The following is a 20,714-nucleotide window of genomic DNA, read 5'->3' as shown; positions in this document are numbered from 1 at the left end:
ACTAAAATCCCCGAAGACTTTAGTTGGAATTTTCAGATCAGAAAGTAAAATAAGTGTGTCTCAAATATGTGCATAAATAAAAGGGGAATTTAAATGCATGAACATTGGAAAAGAGTTTATTAATGAACTGATATTTAAAAAGAAATTTTTAACTGTTAAAGACACAAGAAAATTGAATAAAAAGTATATTATCTATAGCTTAAAATGAATTAATGAACTGAGAAAAATAGATGAGAAGATATTTCAAATACATAAACCTAAAATATGAAAGATTAAGACCTACAGAATATTTAAAAGAAGGAAATAATTTCTAATACATATTTGGTGTGGCATATAAAAGACAATTACAGTTCTCCTTCTCCACTGTAAGGACATTTCCAGGAAGCTATAATGATGGAGCTACTTCAGCTTTCTTTTGATTAGTGTTTTAGAAAGGTGCATCTATCTCCAACCCTTTACTTTTTTAATGCAATCATCTTCATTAACTTGTATTTTTTACGTAATAATACCTAGTTGTCTCCTCAAGGGTATCTACTTTAGTATCAATGTATCGTGTTAATAATAAAAAGCCAAGTAAAATATTCAGAACTATCAAAAATTGTTATGAGACCCCATCTTCACCTTTATACTTTATTGTTCATTACCCAGTTTTCAGAACACATGCTCAGAAGTTGCTTTTTCCAAAATTAATATTGACACCCCAGCTTTCTTTTGATTAGCTTTAGCACGGTATACCTTTCTCCATCCTGTTACTTTTACTCTGTCTTTACATTTAAAGTGGGTGTCCTGTAAACAACATACACCTTGTTTTGTGTCTACTCTGACAGTCTCTTTCAATTATTTCCATTGACACAATGATTACTGATATAGTTGGATTAATTACTATTGTATTTGTTACTGTTTTCAACTCATTGCCTTTATTTTTTTTTTCTTTCCACTTTTGTCTATCTTTCTTGGTTTTAATTTAGCATTTTGTGTGATTCCATTTCTTCTCCTCTCTTAGCATACTAACCTTTATTGCTTGCCCTTGAGTTTGCAATGCACACTTACAACTAATCCAAGGTCGCTTTCAAATAACAGTATATTGCTTCACAGGTAGTGTGAGTACCTTATATGAGTATTCCCAAATTTTCCCTCCCATTCCTTATAACATTGCTGTAATTCATTCCACTAACCCATAAGCTATAGTCTTCAAATACAATGCCACTGTTATTATTTTGAACATACTGTTACCTGTTAGATCAATTACGAATAAGAAAAAAAAATTCTATTTTATCTTCATTTATTCCTTCTCTAACACTCTTCCTTTCTTATGTAAATCTGAGTTCCAGACTTATTTCATTTCCCTTCTTTCTGAGGAAAGTCTTTAGCATTTCTTGCTGAGCAGGTCTACTGGTGACAAATTCCCTCAATTTTTGTCTGACAAAGTCTTTATTTCCCCTTTTTGAAGTTTTGAAGGATAACTTTGCTTGATAAAGTTTTAGATGTCTTTTTAAAAATTTCAACACTATATTTCACTCCGCTCTCTTCTTGCTTGCACGGTTTCTGAGAAGTTCAGTGTAAGTCTTACTTAGTCCTCCATGAATAAATAAAAAATTTCCTCTTTGGTTTCTTTAAAATTTTTCTCTTTGTATGAAGTTTGAATTTGATATGCATAGGTAGAGATTTTTTGGTATTTATTATGCTTGGTGTATTCTGAACCTCTAGGGTCTGTGATTTGGTTAGTTTTGGGAAATTCTGTCATTATTGCTTAAAATATTTCTTCTGTTCCTTTCTCTCTTTCTTCTCCTTTTGGTATTCCCATTACACACGTTTACATTTTGTAATTGTCCAGTAGTCCTTAGACATTATGTTCCACTATTTTCATTCTCTTTGCATTTCAGTTTTGAAAATTTCTATTGACCGAGCTTCACACTCACCGATTCCTTCCTCAGCTGTGTCCACTCTACCAGTAAGCCCATCAGAGGCTGTCTTTACTTCTGTTACCTCTTTTTAAAAATTTCTACCATTTCCTTTAGATTCTTTCTTAGAGTTTCTAGCTTTATGCTTACATTGCCCATCTGTTCCTGCATGTTGTCTATTCTTCCCACTATAGTCTTATTTAATTAAAGTGTAGTTGGTTTATAATATTATATTAGCTTCAGGGTTACAACATAGTGGTTCAATATTTTATAGATTATATACCATTTACAGTCATTATAAAATATTGGCTATATTCCCTGTGACCCTATTATAGTCTTTAGCATATTAATCATAGTTTTAAATTCCCAGGCTGGCAATTCCAACATCTCTGTTGTATCAGTCTGGTTGTCTGGTTCTGATGCTTGCTGTCTCTTCAGACTGTGTTTTCTGCCTTTAGTTGGCCTTGTATTTTTCTTGTTGAAAGCGGGACATGATGTACTGCGTGAAGGAACTGAGTCAGACCTTGATCATGAGCTGTTTGTCCACAAGGCTACAAGTTAGGCTATGCTCACTGTTTGCTGTAGCTGTTGGTGTCAGAGGCTAAAATGTCCTCTGCTGTGCTTGTTTTGCTCCTCTGCTGTCTTTGGGTTTCCTAAGAGACTGTCTTAAATACGAGCTGAGGAAGGACATTCATCCATTTGTCTTCCTCCTGTGTCTGGTTCCTGGGCATCTTCTTCCTTGAGATATAACTGTCTCTTTCTGCCTGTCTCTCCATTTTTTTTGCGGGCGGTGGGGGGAATAGTAGTTTGCCTTCTGACCTCAATTACCAGATGGATCTAAGGAGAGTTGTTGACTTTCACTCTGCTCAGCATTTTTGTTGTGGTGAGGATGGGAAAGACAACGTCAGAGTTCCTTACCTGCTGGGCTTGGAACTGAAAGTTCAGGAATTATTTTATGTGTCTTTCTGAATAAGTTGAGGAGGAGGTTGAAACTAAGAACTACATAGTTATGTAGGAATTAAGAGCTCAACCCCTTTGGAGTCAACAGTTTTAGAGTGAAAGAACATTTCAGTTCATCTGACCCAGTTTCTTCATTGTAAAGATGATTAAGACCCATGGAGATTAACAGACTAGTTCACATAAGGCAGCATGTTTTCTGAGGCAGAACTGGGGTGTGACTTAAGTTTCCCAACTCTTTGCTCACGACTTTTCAACCAAAACAGCTCTTTTCAGGCTTCCCTGGTGGCGCAGTGGTTGAGAATCTGCGTGCTAATGCAGGAGACACGGGTTCGAGCCCTGGTCTGGGAGGATCCCACATGCCACAGAGCAACTAGGCCTGTGAGCCACAACTACTGAGCCTGCGCGTCTGGAGCCTGTGCTCCGCAACAAGAGAGGCCGCGATAGTGAGAGGCCCGCGCACCGCGATGTAGAGTGGCCCCTGCTCGCCACAACTAGAGAAAGCCCTCGCACAGAAACGAAGACCCAACACAGCAAAAATAAATAAATTAATTAATAAACTCCTACCCCCAACATCTTCTTTAAAAAAAAAAAAAACCAGCTCTTTTCAGCACAGATTTTTGAAAGGACTTCTTGCATCTGTAGAAGAAGTGTAACTATAGCAATTTTATCATCAGAAAGACAAGGGAAAGGCACACAAGAAGTACCTTTAGAATATTAAAGTGGGTAATCCTGAAATCTAAGTATGCTTTGGGGAATTAGTCCTCTTTTTTCTTGTCATAAGCTTGACAAGTAGGTCTTTGAATTTTACTCTATCTCAATCCCCAAGTAGCATGAGGCAATTAGATCTCTGGATAAAAATCACTCATGAATGGACAAGGTCAGGAGTCAAGTCCCTTGTGAAATGTTATATTCACAACTATAGTTGTATTAACTAAAAATAAATAAACCAGTTGTGTTCAATCAACTGCCAAACAGTAGCTTTTAAAAGCATCAATTTTTATCAATATGTAAATGTTCAAGCATTTAAAGTCGTGATCACATTGACCAAAAAAACCCAGAAACTATTTGACTAATGCTCCCTAACGTGGATAAAAAACACATCATTTGGTTGGATCGTAAACAATTTTAAATTCATCTGATAGCAAAGAGAACTCAGGGGCTGAACTCTTCACCTGGAACAAAAAGTGAGTCAACTTTGTCCTAAGAACTTCAGGTTCATTTTCCAGCAGTGCTGGTCCTCCTGGCTCTTCCACAGCTTGACTTTGTTTACTGCTGTCCTCTGTTTCATGCATTTGATGAACCTACTATGTTCTTAATTATTTAAGGCCAGGAGGAGGGCTTTGTGTGACCTGACTTTGCATATTCTATGTCTGGAACAGTGTCAGGCAAATAATGGCTGCTAACATTTACATTTTTAGCTATTGTGACTAGTAAGAAAAGGCTGTCTGTTCTGTAGTTAGTCTACATAAACGTATCACTGGCTCAGTTTGAAAGGAAAAGTTCATATTATTTGCATTCTCATTACTTATTACAACTCTACAAATAACTTATTATTTCTGAAGTCCCAATTAAGCAATTTCATCCCAAATAATTTGCTCAAGAGCCAGCTCTGTGAAAATATGAGTGTTGCCTAATGGAATCTGTTCACCTCACCTGAGAATAGGGTCCCGATGTGGAACACACCTGCATGAAGTCTGATTAGCCTTACTGCAATCTACCTTTGAGTCTTCAGGGTGCTAATACGCGTTGTGGACCAGGAAGATGGAGGTATAAAACCTGTTTTTTCTTGTATTTGTCTGACATCAACCCTCATTCCACCTCCATTTTTTTTGGAATGGCTTTGGGGACTATTGTTTGAACACACTTTGAAAAATGCTTTTGTGGAGAAAAGCACATGGGCTTTTAAATCAGCTTTGAATTCAAATCTAGCATCTAACAGTTACTATCTATTGGATGCAGAGTAAATTATTTAACCCCTGCATATATTAATGTCTTCATCTGGAAGATGGGCATAATGACATTTCTACTGAGTTGTGGTAAAGATTAACTGTCATACTATATAAAAACTGCAAATTACAGTGCCTAACACATTTTAGTTTATCAACAAGTTGATTTTCATGCCCTCAGCTTTATCCATGTCTCCTAATATCACAACCCCATTTAATGAAAAATAATGATTCAAACTCAAATCTAATTCCAATGTTGATGCTTTTCTCAATTCTGCACATTTTTAGATAAGACAAAAATAAACAGTAGACATTTATGATGATAAAATTTATACACACCAGTACGTGATATAGTGTGTGTGTGTGTGTGTGTGTGTGTGTTTGGGTATGTGTGTGTTTGTGTGTGTGTGTCCATACAGCACAGAAAGGTAGAGACCAGCAGACACTGGACGAAGAGACAAAAATTGTGCTGAGCACACTCTTTCCAACTCCCAAACTCATGATTTCTTTGGTAAAATGTGGGGATAGTATGAGTTCTACATCCTCATAATTTCATTCAATAATGGCTGTAAAGACAAATAACTGTAGTAAAAGTAAATTTTTGTTTCAAAAATGTTGAGAAGAAACATATCTTTTTCCTCTACTTTTCCTAGTTCTCGCTGGGACAAGTGACAGATTAATAAAAGCCTACAAATTTATTTAATGTAAGTTTTCTGTGACACAGGAGCTGTCACAAGGAGTGCTGTTAAACCTCAGCGTGTTTATGCTGGGTTTGATGGAGAGTGGAGTCCCAGGAAGGCGTGACAGGCCAAAGGTGAGCCAATGTGGAAAACCAGGGAAACCTAGAGAGCCTGCTCATTCAGGTCCTCTCTGTGTCCCCTCTTCTTCAGGAAGGATGCTCTGTTCCTGCAGGGCACGGAGGGCTCCCCTCAAGTGAGGGTTACAGGACCGCCTCACAGCAAGGTCATACAAGCCTTCCTGCAACTGCTGTTTCTCAGATGCCTTTAGCCTAAAATATTCAATGCACCAAGGTGCCATGTTTAGGGTTACTGTTCTGAACCCTATCAAAAATAAACCTGGTATAAGATTTTTTTACAACAGGTGTACTTCTAAACTAATTCTCAATGGCACTAAATCTATGGTTAACATGCCACATTTATTTTATAGTTATTTTATAGTTCATAGTTGATATTTTTTAATCCTTTATTTATAATATTTGACTATTAGAGCATTAATTTACACTTATATTTATTGTGATTATTATTATAGCTGTTTTTAAATCTTCCAATTTACTACCTTCTTCAGTTTTATAGCCTATACTTTTTTCCTTTTGTATTATTATATTTGTATTTTATTCTCCCCATATATTATCTTTGAATTTATATATTTTGTTTATAATTCTTAGTAGTTATCCTAGAGGCTAACAGATAGATTCTTCATTTATCAAAATCTAATGTAAAGTGATTATTTTACCTCTTTCGGGATGCGGAAAGATCTTAAAACCCCTGAACCCAGAAGAGCTTACATTCTGAATTCTATTTGGAGTTATATGACCAATTATTCAAAGACAAACTAGAGTTTTAAAATGCCATAATCTCCCTGGGGGTAAGAGTAAAAATTGCTAGTAATGATGCCAATTCTCCATTTGACATGAGAAGAAGGTTTTAGCAGTTTGCAATGTTCCATTTATCTTCAAGGGCATTCCTTTGAATATAAGATTCTCACATCAGTCACATAGGTAATGTTTATCATTGACATTTTGGAAGACACAAAATCACCACTACGCTCCTTACTCCTTTCGAAGTTCATACCAAAAACTCCTCAGTGCAGAAACTGTCTTTTCTTTGCTTCCTTATTTTCCAACAACTTGCAAAATAAGCCTACCAGATGGAGGGGAGTTAACAATAATAGGATACAAATTCCATTCCTGCCCTAACTTTTCTAATCTGATCCTGATTCTATCAAAAAGAAGGAATCTGGCCCTCACTTTCACACTGCTTCTGCCATCGTTATTACTGTCATTGTAGAAGGAGCCTTTTTAGGAGTTCGTTCTCATGAAAAGCGCTTTCTTCCAGATTCCTCTCCACTCCGTATCTAGACCTAAAGAGCACAGTGTACGAAAATAGAACTCATTCAATACATTAATAAATTTGTCTTCATCCTTGCCTTTTCTTAAGTCCTTAGTTTCTTGCGAGAAAGGAAAAATGAGTTGATGTTAGGGAAGAAATCAAAGCAACCCCCTCTGGCTAACACAAGGCGGGTCTCACACTGCAAATTTTTCTCTCTCGTCCTTATTTCAAAAAACATGAACACAATAGTTAATCCACTGAAGACATCAACTGTGGAAGACAGAGACCCACCTCTGACCCCTCCCAGGCAGGAGGGGGTGGAGATGATGCTGGCCCTCCCCAGGCCACCTCATGTTCATCTTTTCGTCTTCAGAAGAGGGACAGAGCTCTCCCCCTGCTACTGTCACTCTGAGATGCTCCCCAGGATCAATCACTCCCCAAATGCTAAGGAGACGGTGAACACTGAATATTCAAAATGGGAATACTCAAATGAAAATTTTAAATGTTTTTTAAATACCAGTAAAACACCGAGGATATGCTTTCAAAATCTGCAACTATTTGTTGCTATGTCCCTTTTGTACGCTGGATTGAGTGGATGTCTTCCACACTCGTACTGTAATGAGTGAAGAGAAGCAGACATGTGACCCCTCAGATTCCGACCCCATAGGAGGAACAACAGGACAGAAGGAACATGAGAGAAAACACGAGAGAACACCGGCTTCCTTTACTCTCCAAATGACACGGTGTTTAGCTTGTGATTACAAATCACTTCTCTGAAAGAACATCAGAATATAACACTATGACAATAACACCCAACCAGATCAGGGAGCCTCCTTAACACCAAGAGCAGAAAGGCAGAGGCTGCTGCCTCATAGAAGAGAAAGGATAACGGGATGGAGACCTTGTCCAGGACCACATCAGGGAATAGGTTTGGGAACCTCTCCTCCCAGGAATGTCATCAGAGTGGAAGATAAAGACTAATAATGCATATTAAATATTGCCAACCTCTGAGCCAGGCCAATCCCACTATCTAAAACAGGCATGCTTCAATCCTAAGTGTTTGGTGTCAGTTCCATTTGATGGGTGGGGGAGACATAATCCTGGGCACATAACTAGGGTCACCCTTGAAGAGGGTGCAAATTTTGACTATTGTGCGGTAATAAATTTGAGGAGTGACCTTATGATAATTGTTGATTTTGTGATTGTACAATATTTTCCTGTATTATTTTTCTTAGATTCACATTGCTAATTCCAGAGGTCATTTTCTGGAATATTTATAATATTCATCATATTTGGCGAATATTATCCCAAATCCCTGGCAAGAAAGGATGGGTTATTCACCACCTAACTGTCCCCACCCCTGGAGATGTAGATCCTCCTTCCTGAAGAAATGTAAGGAAACAGTTTTGAAAAGGAATATCTCTGTGTCTTATTACAGAAATCTCTTTGCATCATTTATTTCCATTTATTTCAGTTAGTTTCAAGCTTAGCTCTTTAAGATAAGGGTATTGTTTTCTTCTAAGGCACTAGCTTCTGAAGGAACAGAGTATGATTTTAGTAAATGTATGCTGAAGGAACAAATCAATGAATAAAATACATTTCCTGTTTGTTCACAGAGCATTTTTATCCTAATTTTTATTAGTTCTGTAATGATGTTCTTAGGATTCAATTTACCTTTTGAGTAGCTGCAGAGTCTCATTTTCCATTAGAATATTTATTGCTTAATTATACACAGATTTTTCTGTACTGAGGCCTGATTTTGAAAATTACTTGAGAAATAACTCTAGAAACTCTAAAATAGGTAAACAGAAAGAGAAATTTACCAATTTCAGTTTCATTTTTTATTCTATTATTTATAAAACATTTCCAATTCATCAAGTTGTTTTTATCCCAATCTGATACTACCTGCTACCTGGAATCACTGACCATCCTAAAAAGTAATGACTAAATTAAAAGGGGAGATAATTAATGCATAACAAGGGCTTTTATAATTTGAAATCTCCCAGGAGTCTCTTCTCTCATAGAATCCACTGGTAAATACACAGACTGGCAGGGATCAGAATTCAGTTCTGACTGACACTGAGCCCCAAACTACCCACCCTTGGCTGGCAGCGACTGTCTCGCTGCGGCAGCGACAATGACAAGGCTGACTCAGCCCATCACTGGGGGGATTTGTTTCTTCAGCTCCAGCTGTCAATCACCTATGCAGTTGAGCATTTGGCACAGATGGTGGTACCGACCCTGGATAAAAGAAGCAATTCTTTCCAAACGTGTTTCCCTAATTTGGTTTTGATGTTGTGCTGTGTGTTTGCATGTCTCCTCAGGGACTGTCATATTTCCACCTTTGGATGGCTTTCCCATATGCTTTCTGTTTTAGTTGCTTTGTTTTTATAACACTATTCTCCTTTTGCTTTGTGAAAGGCAAGTAAGAAAATTCTCAGTTGTTTTCATGCCTTCTCTCTTCCCTGCACACCAACAAGCTATACGAAAGCCCACCATTAACATGAGAGGTCTCTACGAAATTTTAGATAGCTGAAGGTCACAAAGTGGACCAAAACTAATTGGTGCTATGGCTCATATTTGCTTGTATTTTTTTTAAGTTGAATTAAAAAAAAATTAAAGGAGTAACAGTTTTAACTGGGGGCTTACAAACAACATTTTAATTACAAAGAGAGAAAGCTAAAACGGATTTTGAAACCTCAAATATTCTGAGTTGGCCTCTTGAATAATCTCCCTTGTAAGCCTCTCCACTGGGGATGAAGATATAAAACTGTAACGTTTCTATCATCTTTTATGTATTCAGTAGGAATGTATATAACATACAAATTTCAGCATCTGAGTCCTGAGCTATTCTATGTGGTCATTCATTCATTCATCAAACATTCTCTGAAAAAAATATTCCAGGAGTGAGTTAGGGTCTTAGAGGAACAAAAATCAAGACAAATTTCTCATTCGTAAGGAACACAAGCTTAATAAAGAATGTAGTTTTACAAACAGATAATTATAAACAAAATCTGAAATGAAGAACATTTGATGTGAAGAAAATGAGCAGAATGAGAGACTGCTCCTCTGGAGATGTGGCTGGGGAGTGACTTCTGAAAAAAAGTCAGAAAGCACAAGCAGTGCTGCTTCTTTTTTTTAGTCATTTTGCTTCTCTTCTTGTATGACTACAACATCTAGTGTTGATTTTCGTTCTCTGACTTTCTCATCAATCATAAATCCTTAGACAGAGATATAGAACAGATATTATTATGCTTTGGTTTGCCAATCTGTACACACATAAAAATCTCTTAGCCTCTTAAGAGACACCTAAAGTTAATGCGCAGTCCTTTTACACTATGTGTCCTACGCACTAAATATCAAGCTGAGAACTAAATAACAGGAGCTCCTATACATTGTATTTCTACACAGAAAAATCGGAGAAGGATGGAATATAGCCAGGAAAAAATAAACTCACATTTCTAGATTTAAAACCAGATTTTATAAACAAATGTTCTACTGTGTTGAGAAAAAGATCACAGTAAAACCTAAGATGTTTTTCCTTTAAAGAAAGACCACAGATGAGACTATCTTAATGAATTCTTGCAAAGCCAAACACAATAAAATGAAACATTTTATTACCTGGCATTGCCTTTTGTTGTTGATGTTTTCCTCTTTTGCAGCGGAGGTTTACAAAGCATACAAAGCCTTGAGTGAGCAATATCATATAATTAACGGAACGGAAGTTAGAGGTCAGTAATGAGTATCACTTTCCAAGTTCAACAGAGGATGCTGTGGGTGTTCACCCAGTCAAAGCCACAGCAGGGGGATGAGGTCCCTGTGCTTGAGAAGTAGAAGAGCTAAGACGAAATACAACCAATTTCCAGTGATTTTGTTCTGATTATAAATTATTGAGAATGGGCTGCCTCTCCTTCTCCTCTTTAATCACGTGGATTTTTACAGTTTCCGTCAGGCCAATATAGCAAGTACTCAAATCTATCTGTTCCACAGACATAGCAGGCACTTCCATTTCAGAATTCTTGAGAGATCCGTTCCATTCGTACTTATTTGATGACAGGAGCTGAGCTGCCCTCCTGCCGTCTGCCCACCTCCCACTCTCAGTCCAGCGGGGTTTCTGTAGAGCTGGGCCCATCCTGAGAGTCTTGGGTGGACAGCACACCAAGATAAGGCAATTGGCTCTCCTCATGCCCCTGCCTAGAGCGATCATTTCTTCCATGATCTTATGGGAAACTCAAGCCGACCGGGGCCAAGGGGATCCACGTCTAGTGTTCTTGCAGCCAGGAAGCAAGCTGGTCCACACAACCCTGTAACTCTTCCAACAATCTAGACCCTTCCTAGCACCTGACTCTGAGCCCTGCACCTAGCTGTTACTGAGGTCACTGGTGATTTTGGAACATTCACTTATTAAGAGGCAAAAATCTTTATTTTTTTAAATAAGCACCAGTAGATGCCTGAAAGAACTTTACATTATAAAGCACTGAACATATATGTTTATATATGTATCATTTCAAGCTCAAACGTTATCAATAAACTTAAAGGTACACTCAACAAATACCAAACTCACAATAAATACAGTATTAGTATAAATTTTGCAGCATAGTCCTAAAAAATTTTCAATATTCTTACAAAACATTCTATTACCTTTATAGAAGATTTATCTTAAACACTGAAGATTTCCCTTCCATTGTAAAGCAATTACTCGCATCTTTGTAAAAGGGTTATACTCTTTTGATGATGTTTTTGCTCGTTTTCTTAAAAATGTCATTACTCATTGGTTAATTGGTAGATGTTTTATGGGTCTATGAAGATTTCACTTTGTTCCTCTAGATATTTGAACACATACTGCAAGAATATCAAAATTACTTATAATTCTTAACATCTAAACACGTTTATTCATGAGAGTTAGACCAGTGTGAGAAGCTGTTATGTCTTTTACTCCATGCAACTGTTGTTGAGGAGCTGCTGGTCTTACTGAGACATTATTAGGTGGATTCATTCACGCGTGCTCGTAGTCACTCAGTGAACACGGGTAGGATATTTTCTATATGCCAAGTACTGTTCCAAGAGCTTTGCAATCTCCATTCATTTTTTACAAATTAAATATGAACATATAATATGAAATATTGATTCATTGAATATTACTGCACATCAGCTCTAAGAAAGGCATCCATCAGCTGCTTCAAGTTCCTGGGAAGCTATTATGATTTTGCACAGCAATCTGTAATTACTGGTGTAAAGCTGCCTATAGGAAGCGTGTTATCTAACTAGTCAGAGACTGTCCATTCTATCATGTATTTTAATTAGAACTGATATTACCAGATGGTACAACCCCCTTGTCATCTACTAAGCATCCAATTGCTGTATTCAATAATAACCTAAATATATCTTTAGCAACTCAATTAAACATCAAAAAGCTCAACAAACAAAACATATTTTAATCCCCTCATGTAAGAATATTTGATGTTATGGCAATATTTGTTACACTTATGATTCTCAAGTCATAAATATCTCAGAGTATAACATGAGTTCTACCAAACAGTGTGGATGCTGCTTGGATTTAGACTCCCATGTAATTCCAGGTATTTACAGAATGAAAGTGTTAAAGTAAATTATGCTTTATAACATGGGATCCATCTTCATTACTATATTCTTGAATACAATGAAAGGGTTTCAGGACTAATATAAAAATTATTTCTTTAGATTAACTTTTTCCTGAATATCTGTATGTATTTTTCCCACTTAGATATTCAGGGAAAGAAATAAAACCCATATGTGTATCTTTAACTAGTTAACAAAATGAAGACTTGGGGTTTATGTATTTACAATCTTAAATTCTCCTAAAAATAAACCTGAATGTTATTTTAATCACTGAAAGATTCATGATGAAAATGATGGAGAATGAAGCTAAGGATTTTATTATGTTTTCACATCTACTCAGCATAGGTAAACTTTCTTATTATGAAAAACTATAATCATACCAGTTTGCCAGAATCTTGTGTTTTTGTGTGTGTGTCCTGAAAATTTATTGTTCCTAGATACGCTTTCAAGTAAAATTAGAGAAATTAATAATGATTTCCTATCTTTAATAGCCTCTGCTTTCCAAAAATGCATTATTATTTATCATAATCGCAAGCACTCAATAGTTGTTTTCAAATTAGTGCATTAACATTTCAAATTAATGAATAAATGAAAGTATCAAAAAACCATATATACACAGCAACAGTTATGACATAGTAACCTTTTACATGTTATTTATTATCTTAAATTTGTGCAAATTATAACTTCAGCAGAATCAAGTATCTTTCTTACTTAAGGTCTCAAAGATCAGAGCTTTAACTGTATCCCACATACGCATTCATTCTGAATACATAACATTTCTTTCAGCCACTAAAGTATCTACTATTCATATCATAAACTAATTTAGAGATATAACATCAGTTTTACCAAATGGTATGAGCGAAGCTTAGACTATAAGACAAAATGGATGAAATTCTAGATATTATAGAATAAAATAGTTGACTTAGCATCAATTATGTTTTGTGACATGGTATCCATCTTCATTATTGTATTCTTGGATATAATGAAAGTAGATAAGGAGTGAGATAAAATTCATTTCTTTAGACTACCTTTTCCTGAATATTTGTATGCATAGTTTTTTTCCTACTTAGATAAACAGAAGATCCCTCTGTGTATCTTTAAATCTGCATTTTAATCAATATTTTATTTTTCTGATGTGCAAATCCCAACTAACTTTAAGCTCCTCATGAAATGAAAGCCACAGTAGGCAGGCAGGAAGACAAGTAAGTGTCTAACGGCTTTCCCACATAGAGGGAGGGCAGACAGTGAGAGGGTCTGTGCATCAACAACAATGCTTCTAAGAATCACATGGGGAAACAGAATAAGTGGATGGAGGACCATCAGCGTCGGCGCTGAAAGAAAGGGAAATGAGTCTCCTTTGTCAGAAATATGAAGACGTTTCCACAGTGTAATGATGACAGGACTACGAGAAAGATAACACCCATGAAGAATGCACAGAAGATGCCGTGGAGAAACCCCTTGGCAGCCCTGCACCTGCAGGGTAGGGAGAGAAGGAAGATAGGTTGGTAGGACAGCTGACAAGCAAGCCGAGGAGTCACAGAAGCTACAAAGAGGCACTCGGAGTCTTCAGGGAGAGAACCTGGGCCGGGGCTCCTCTTTCTCTTTGATATTCCAACATCACTGCGTGTGTGTTTTTGTTTAAGTACCTTCTCGCCTTCTAGCACTACAAGACACTCTGGGTCATCCTGCTATAGCCCTAGAATCAGCCATTTTTCCAGTAATCCCTGGTTCCTCTTACTAGAGAAAGGTTTAGAAGCCAAGATATGGGGCCTAAGTGTGCTCCTTGCTACTGGTGTTTCATTGCTTGAAGGAACGCTAAACTGACAGAGCAAAGATATGCGTGTGTATACTAACCTGTGCATATACTCGTACCTATAAACATTCCTATATGTAACCATCTGTATCAACAGTAAGCTGAACCTGAGTTTTTACTGATGCTTCCAACTCTAACCCATCATTTCGTGGATCATTTTCATCACCTCTCTCTGCTTATATGCAAACTCCCAGTTCAGCAGTGATAAGCTAGGCTCTCTACACCAGCAACCATGTTCATAACTGTTCACGGATATGCACCCATGAGCATATACATACACAGGCACATATACATACATTCCCAGTATATGTATGTCCAGTGTAGTGGCTTTAGAATGCTAACCTGTAACCCCATGGGACAAACCTTTATGGACTAGAGCATGCTGCCCACGTACAGCTCCTTTTGCTTTTAGTCTCACAGAGGCTACTCATTTCTCAAGTTTCTTGGATCAGCACCTTTTTCCTCAGGCCATTAAGTGAAATCATCTAATACATTTGGAATATATTTAGACTAGCTGGTCATATTCCATATTCCGTCCTGGGATTCCCGGACTTCCTAAATTATTTTTTAAACTTTTGCACACATTAAGGCTCACTCTTTTCCTGTAAAGTTCTATGTTCTGTAGTTGTAGACAAATGCTTAGTGTCTTGGATCATAATTACACTATCACACAGAAATTCTCACCACCGTAAGCAATTCTGCCGTGCCTCACACTAAGCCACAATGCCGCATTATCAAACCACTGGTAACCACTGGTAACCACTGGTATCAAACCACTGGTAACCACTGATGGTTTCCATCTCTACAGTTTTGCATTTCGGGGAATTTTCTATCATTGAAATAATATAGTACATGATATTTTCTGAATGATTTCTTTCACTTATCGGTCTGCATTTAAGATTCATCAATGTGTTTTCATGGGTTGCTAGTTCATTAATTTTCATCACGGTATAATAATCCAGTGTATAAATATATGACACATTATTTATGCATTCACCTATTGAAGGACAGCTCACTTGCTTCCAGTTTGAGGCTAATATGAATAAAGCTAGTATATACAACTTTGTGCAGTTTTTTTTACAGAAAAAGATTTAAAATCAGTCAATTAAATCTCTAAGCCAGTGATTGCTGGATTGTATACTGAGACAATGCTCAGTTTTGTAAGAAACTGCCAATCTGTCTTCCAAAATGGCTGCACCATTCTGCATTCCCACCAGCAATGAATGAGAGTTTCTACTGCTCCATGTCCGAATCAGCATATGGTGTTGTCACTGTTCCGAATGTTGGCCATTCTAATAGGTGTATACTGCTATCTCATTGTTGTTTTAATTTGCATTTCTCTGATAGCATACGCTGTGGAGCACCTTATCATATGCTATTTGCCATCTTTATATCTCTTTGGAGAAGTGTCTGTTAAGGTCTTTGGCTCATTTTAATTGCGTTGTTTGTTCTCTTTTTTTTGAGTTTTAATAGCTCTTATACATGATGAATAACAGTCCTTTATCAGATGTGTCTCTTGCAAATATTTCCTCCTGGTGTGTGGCCTGTCTTCTCCTTCTCTTGACATTGTCTTTCACAGAGCAGAAGTGTTTAATTTTAATGAAGTCTAGCTTATCATTTCTTCCTTTCATGGATCATGTTTTTACTGTTGTATCTAAAAAGTCATTGCCATACCCGAGGTCATCTAGGTATTCTCCTGTTATCTTCTAGGCATTTTATAGTTTTGTGTTTTACATTTGGTTCTGTGATTCATTTTGAGTGAATTTTTAAGAAAGGTGTAAGGTCTGTGTTTATATTATTATTTTTCTGCATGTGGATGTCCAGTTTTTCCAACACCATTTGTTGAAGAGACTGTCTTTGCACCACTGCCCTCGCTCCTTTATCAAAGATAAATTGACTAAATTTATGGGGGTCTATTCTGTTCCACTGGTCCATTTGTCTGTTCTCTCACCAACACCATACTGTCTTGATTACTGCAGCTTTAGAGTCAGTTTTGAAGTCAATCAGCAAAGTCCTCCAATTCTGTCTTCTTTAACATTGTGTTGGCTATTCTGGGGTTTTGCCTCTCCATATAAACTTTAGAATCAATTTCTAGATATCCACAAAATAATTTGCTGAGAATTTGGTTGGTAGCGCATTGAATCTAGAGATCAAATTGGGAAGAAATGACATCTTGACAACATTAATCCTTTGTATCCATTAACTTGGAGTATCTCTCCATTTATATAGTTCTTCTTTTATTTCCTTCATCAGAGTTTTATAGTTTTCCTTACATAAAGCTTGTATTTTGTTAGATTTATACCTAAATATTTCAGTTTTGGGAGCGGTAAGATAAATGGTATTCTTTAAAATTTTGAATTCCATTTGTTCATTGCTGGTATATAGGAAAAACACTGACTTCTGTATACTAACCTGGTATCTTGCAATTCTGCTATAATCACTTATTAGTTCCAAGGGGCTCTCAGTGCTCTTGTAGATGTTCTTTATCAAATTGGGGATTTTCCCAACTATTCCTAATTTGATGAGAGTTTTAACATCTCTACCTTTTCAAAGTAAGTGATTTAAAGATAGTTTCTGAAAGCGATAAAGAGGCATGGACATATATACACTACCAAACGTAAGGTAGATAGCTAGTGGGAAGCAGCCGCATAGCACAGGGAGATCAGCTCGGTGCTTTGTGACCGCCTGGAGGGGTGGGATAGGGAGGGTGGGAGGGAGGGAGACGCAAGCGGGAAGAGATATGGGAATATATGTATATATATAACTGATTCATTTTGTTGTGAAGCTGAAACTAACATACCATTGTAAAGCAATTATACTCCAATAAAGATGTTAAAAAAAAAAAAAAAAAAAAATAAAGATAGTTTCTGGTATATCTTATTTTTACATCATTTTAGTAATAGCAACATTATAACAAAACCCAAATGTTTATTGAGTGTTTATTTTAGCCCTAGTCGTGTGCTATTTTGAAAGATAATCTGTTACTTCCCAAAACAACCCTATGAGGCAATAGAGACAATAACGGTATCTGCAGATATTTTTGAAGATTAAGTGAGGAAATGAGTGTCTGATATTCAGAGTAGTGCCTGGGACACATCACACACCCAGCAAATGTTAGTGCTGATTCAGAATGAGCTGAGATAGCTCTGCGGCCAATTTTGTTTTAGGTGACTGAAAGATTACAGATTTAGAATTCTAATAGAACTGTAAAAATGGAGTTTCAAATACAAGTTCAGCGACGGCGATGTTCACTAGGACAGCCACGTCTGCCACGCTCACCTTGCCCATTAATAAACGTGGGGCCCACGGCGTGGCCAAAACACTTTGTAGCTGGTGGACGGCCTCAACCCTTGCTCTCCTGGAGCCAACAACACTGGACAGAAAATGCTTTACTCTATCAATTCTCAGTTCTCTGTTAACGCAACTCTGAGTATGTGTTAGGGTTTCGTGCAGATCATGAATAAGTTTCCTATTTCTTAGTCCAAGCAAAAAAAGCCCTTTCTAAATGCTGAATCCACAAAAAACACTAGCAGAGTCTCCTGAGCTTAATAAGACACGAAGATCTAGGAATCCAGAGTCAGACAGCATCTGTAGAGCAGATAAAGACAGTGTTTATCTAGAAATAAATTGCTTAGAGCTTTCTGAACTATTTACAGAATGTATGACGGGGTCTGCCAGTTAGGACCCTGAAACTAAAAACTGACGGGTTAGCACCGGCCAGGTCACATGAGCGGGACGATGACACCACCATGGAATATCCAGTGGTGCCCCGACAGGGAGAGTAGTCCTTTAGTCACACTGATTAAGAGATGAGGCCAGTTACATGAAGAAGGAAAGCTGAGGGCAGCTACTCGGTCCAACCTGTAGGCTTTAGATGGACTTTTTTTTTTTTTTTAATATGTATAAGTAAAATAAACCGTATCTTACAAAAGATATAAGTTGTCTTTCTCAAAAATTTCTTTTGCCTACATTCTAGGCACTGTATGTCTGTGCAAGGCAGAAAGCTCTACTCAACTCTACTTCTACTGGAGTTGAAATCCTGGTATAGTCAATAAGACCAGGTTAAAATAAAAAGGGAAAGAATATTTCCTTTATTCTCCTCATTCTGCATTCAAATGTTAGTTTTTTGTAGAAGTCCAACTTTCAATATCTGTGCACTGCGAGTTACCTCACACCCACGTGAGAGCAAGTCCTATTCACATGACACACTCCTGTGGAGATCGTCAGAGGGCCATGGACCAGCACCTGTTGCCATTTACTGTGTGGATTCTGATATAAGGGCATCTCAGAAGCTGACCCAGAAGATGAGTTAAACTCAGGGAAGATGGTAAGTAGCCATCAGCAAATACACAGGCAGAACATCAGTTTCTGGAATTTGAAATGAAGGGAAAATACTGCTTGCTCTGGCTGTTCTGTCCCCCCAGATGTAGGGATGGACACACAAGGGGTATGTATCCTTGGAAATGACTTGCTGTAATGGGGAGATAATAGTTTGAGGCCTGGAATAGAATCTGTTTTGTCAAGAATATAGGCAGCTGTCTTCCTCTCTCCTAAAGACACCGTTTTTGCTTTTTCACATATTTAGTTCCTTATGGTCTACAGCAAACAATGGCTAACAGGGTAGAGTTCGCTTCTATGATTTTATTAAGGAGTTGGAAAATAAACATTCTGAGAAGAGGGAAAAAGATGAGAACACGGGAGGTATTCACATTTGAGTGCAGCAGAGCAGAGAGCTTATAACTAGTTTCAAATATTATACAGTCCATTACATAACTCAAGCTTACTAACTGTTCACTGCCCCACACTGAACTGAAGAACAGGAAAGAAAAAATGAGATCTGCATTACGAGTAAAGAAAAAATCTTTAAAGTATGGGTTATGAGAAACAGGACAAAGCTTATCAAAGGCACTAATCAATGACTTCTGCAGGAGTTTTTGTAAGTAGTGTTTCGCTATTATCCAACATTTCTATATGTGATTCATATTTGTATCACACGTATGACATATAATATACAACATAGTTTATTTAACCATATGAGGCAAAACAATGAAGGAGTCAACAGTCTGTAAACATCACATTTGAATGATTTCCCTTTGTTACAACAAAACAAGTGTGGATGTGCTGCTCCCCACAATCTCTGGGCAATGTTATTTCTTCTTATTTGAGTTAACACCTTGTATTTACTATTAGGACAAATACAAACATTTTTTTCATTATATGTGTTTGCATTTGGATACATCATTTCAATTATGCCACATTAGCATTTTATCCTGAACCATAAGCAATGTCATGAATACATCACTCTTCCTAAATTAAACAAAGCCATCTTGGTTTGTTCTTTAGTTTGCTAATCAGCAAATAAACAGTAAATCCACGTAGCAGGTACCTTCATAAAGTCATCGTACTTATTTACTGAAGCTAGAAACAGATATAATTTATATGTGCTTTTCTGTCTTTCATTAGCAAAAAACCCTGTGAGAGACTAAGTGGTTAGTATTCACTATTACCCCCATTAAAAAAAAATGGGTCTCTTTTTCCTCAAAACAGCACTAGTGAAGGCTTAGTGCTAAATCCAGTCAGCAGACGAACGAGGAACACAAGGCTGCCGAGCGTCTTATAACCTTGAGTACAGATGTGTTCTCTCAGCTGATTAATTTATGTTCATATAATTATTTCATATAAAATCAAAACTAAATATTTTATGTGTCATGTTGGAGAATGTTTAATAATACAAGCATCATCAAATTATTACTAAGTCATTTTAGCTGTAATCAAGTAAGAGTCATGAGATAAAGTTGTAAAGAAACTTTATTTTTGTCTCTTACTACCCTTTTAAAATGATTCTGGGAAATCTTATTCCCTAATGGTTCTCACCATTTCGGGGTAATTCTGGTTAGGACACGTAATAATGAAAATACCAAACTATTAAACTTTTTTCCCAAATCTGCAATTCCTGATGTTCGGTGAGCACAGCGGGAAGTGCCTGGGCTTCCTCTCTGCCTCTTACCCTCCTCACTCATGTGCTGTGAACAGAGCAAAGGCGGGATGTAGACCCTGTTGAGTGAGTTCTTCAGAGCTGGCTCTGCTCAGCCCCCTCCTCCCTCCCATCACTGGGGTCTTTGCCTCCTGTCGACCTGCTGCAATGCCCCAGGCTCCGGGGCTGCCGGCTTCCCCGTCTGCCCCATCCTCCTGCCCCACCAGGCTCTGGAGGGGTCAAGGTGAGCGGCACACAGCAGCAGCGTCTTCTCTGTTCCATCAGAGCCAACCTGCAGTCATTCACTTGCTTGGGTGTCTCAGGCTGGACTGACTCTGTGTTATTTTCGTTGCATATTCATCTCTGGGAGATGGTTAGGGTCCTCCTTCTTCTTGAGACGGGAGAGGAAAGTCATCTTACATCAGTGATAATCTCATGATTTCCAGCTTCCTG

This window comes from Tursiops truncatus, chromosome 21, assembly GCF_011762595.2.
Source record: "Tursiops truncatus isolate mTurTru1 chromosome 21, mTurTru1.mat.Y, whole genome shotgun sequence".
Classification (NCBI taxonomy): Eukaryota; Metazoa; Chordata; class Mammalia; order Artiodactyla; family Delphinidae; genus Tursiops; species Tursiops truncatus.
The sequence above is the reverse complement of the archived record's forward strand: the minus strand, read 5'-3'. Positions refer to the sequence as shown.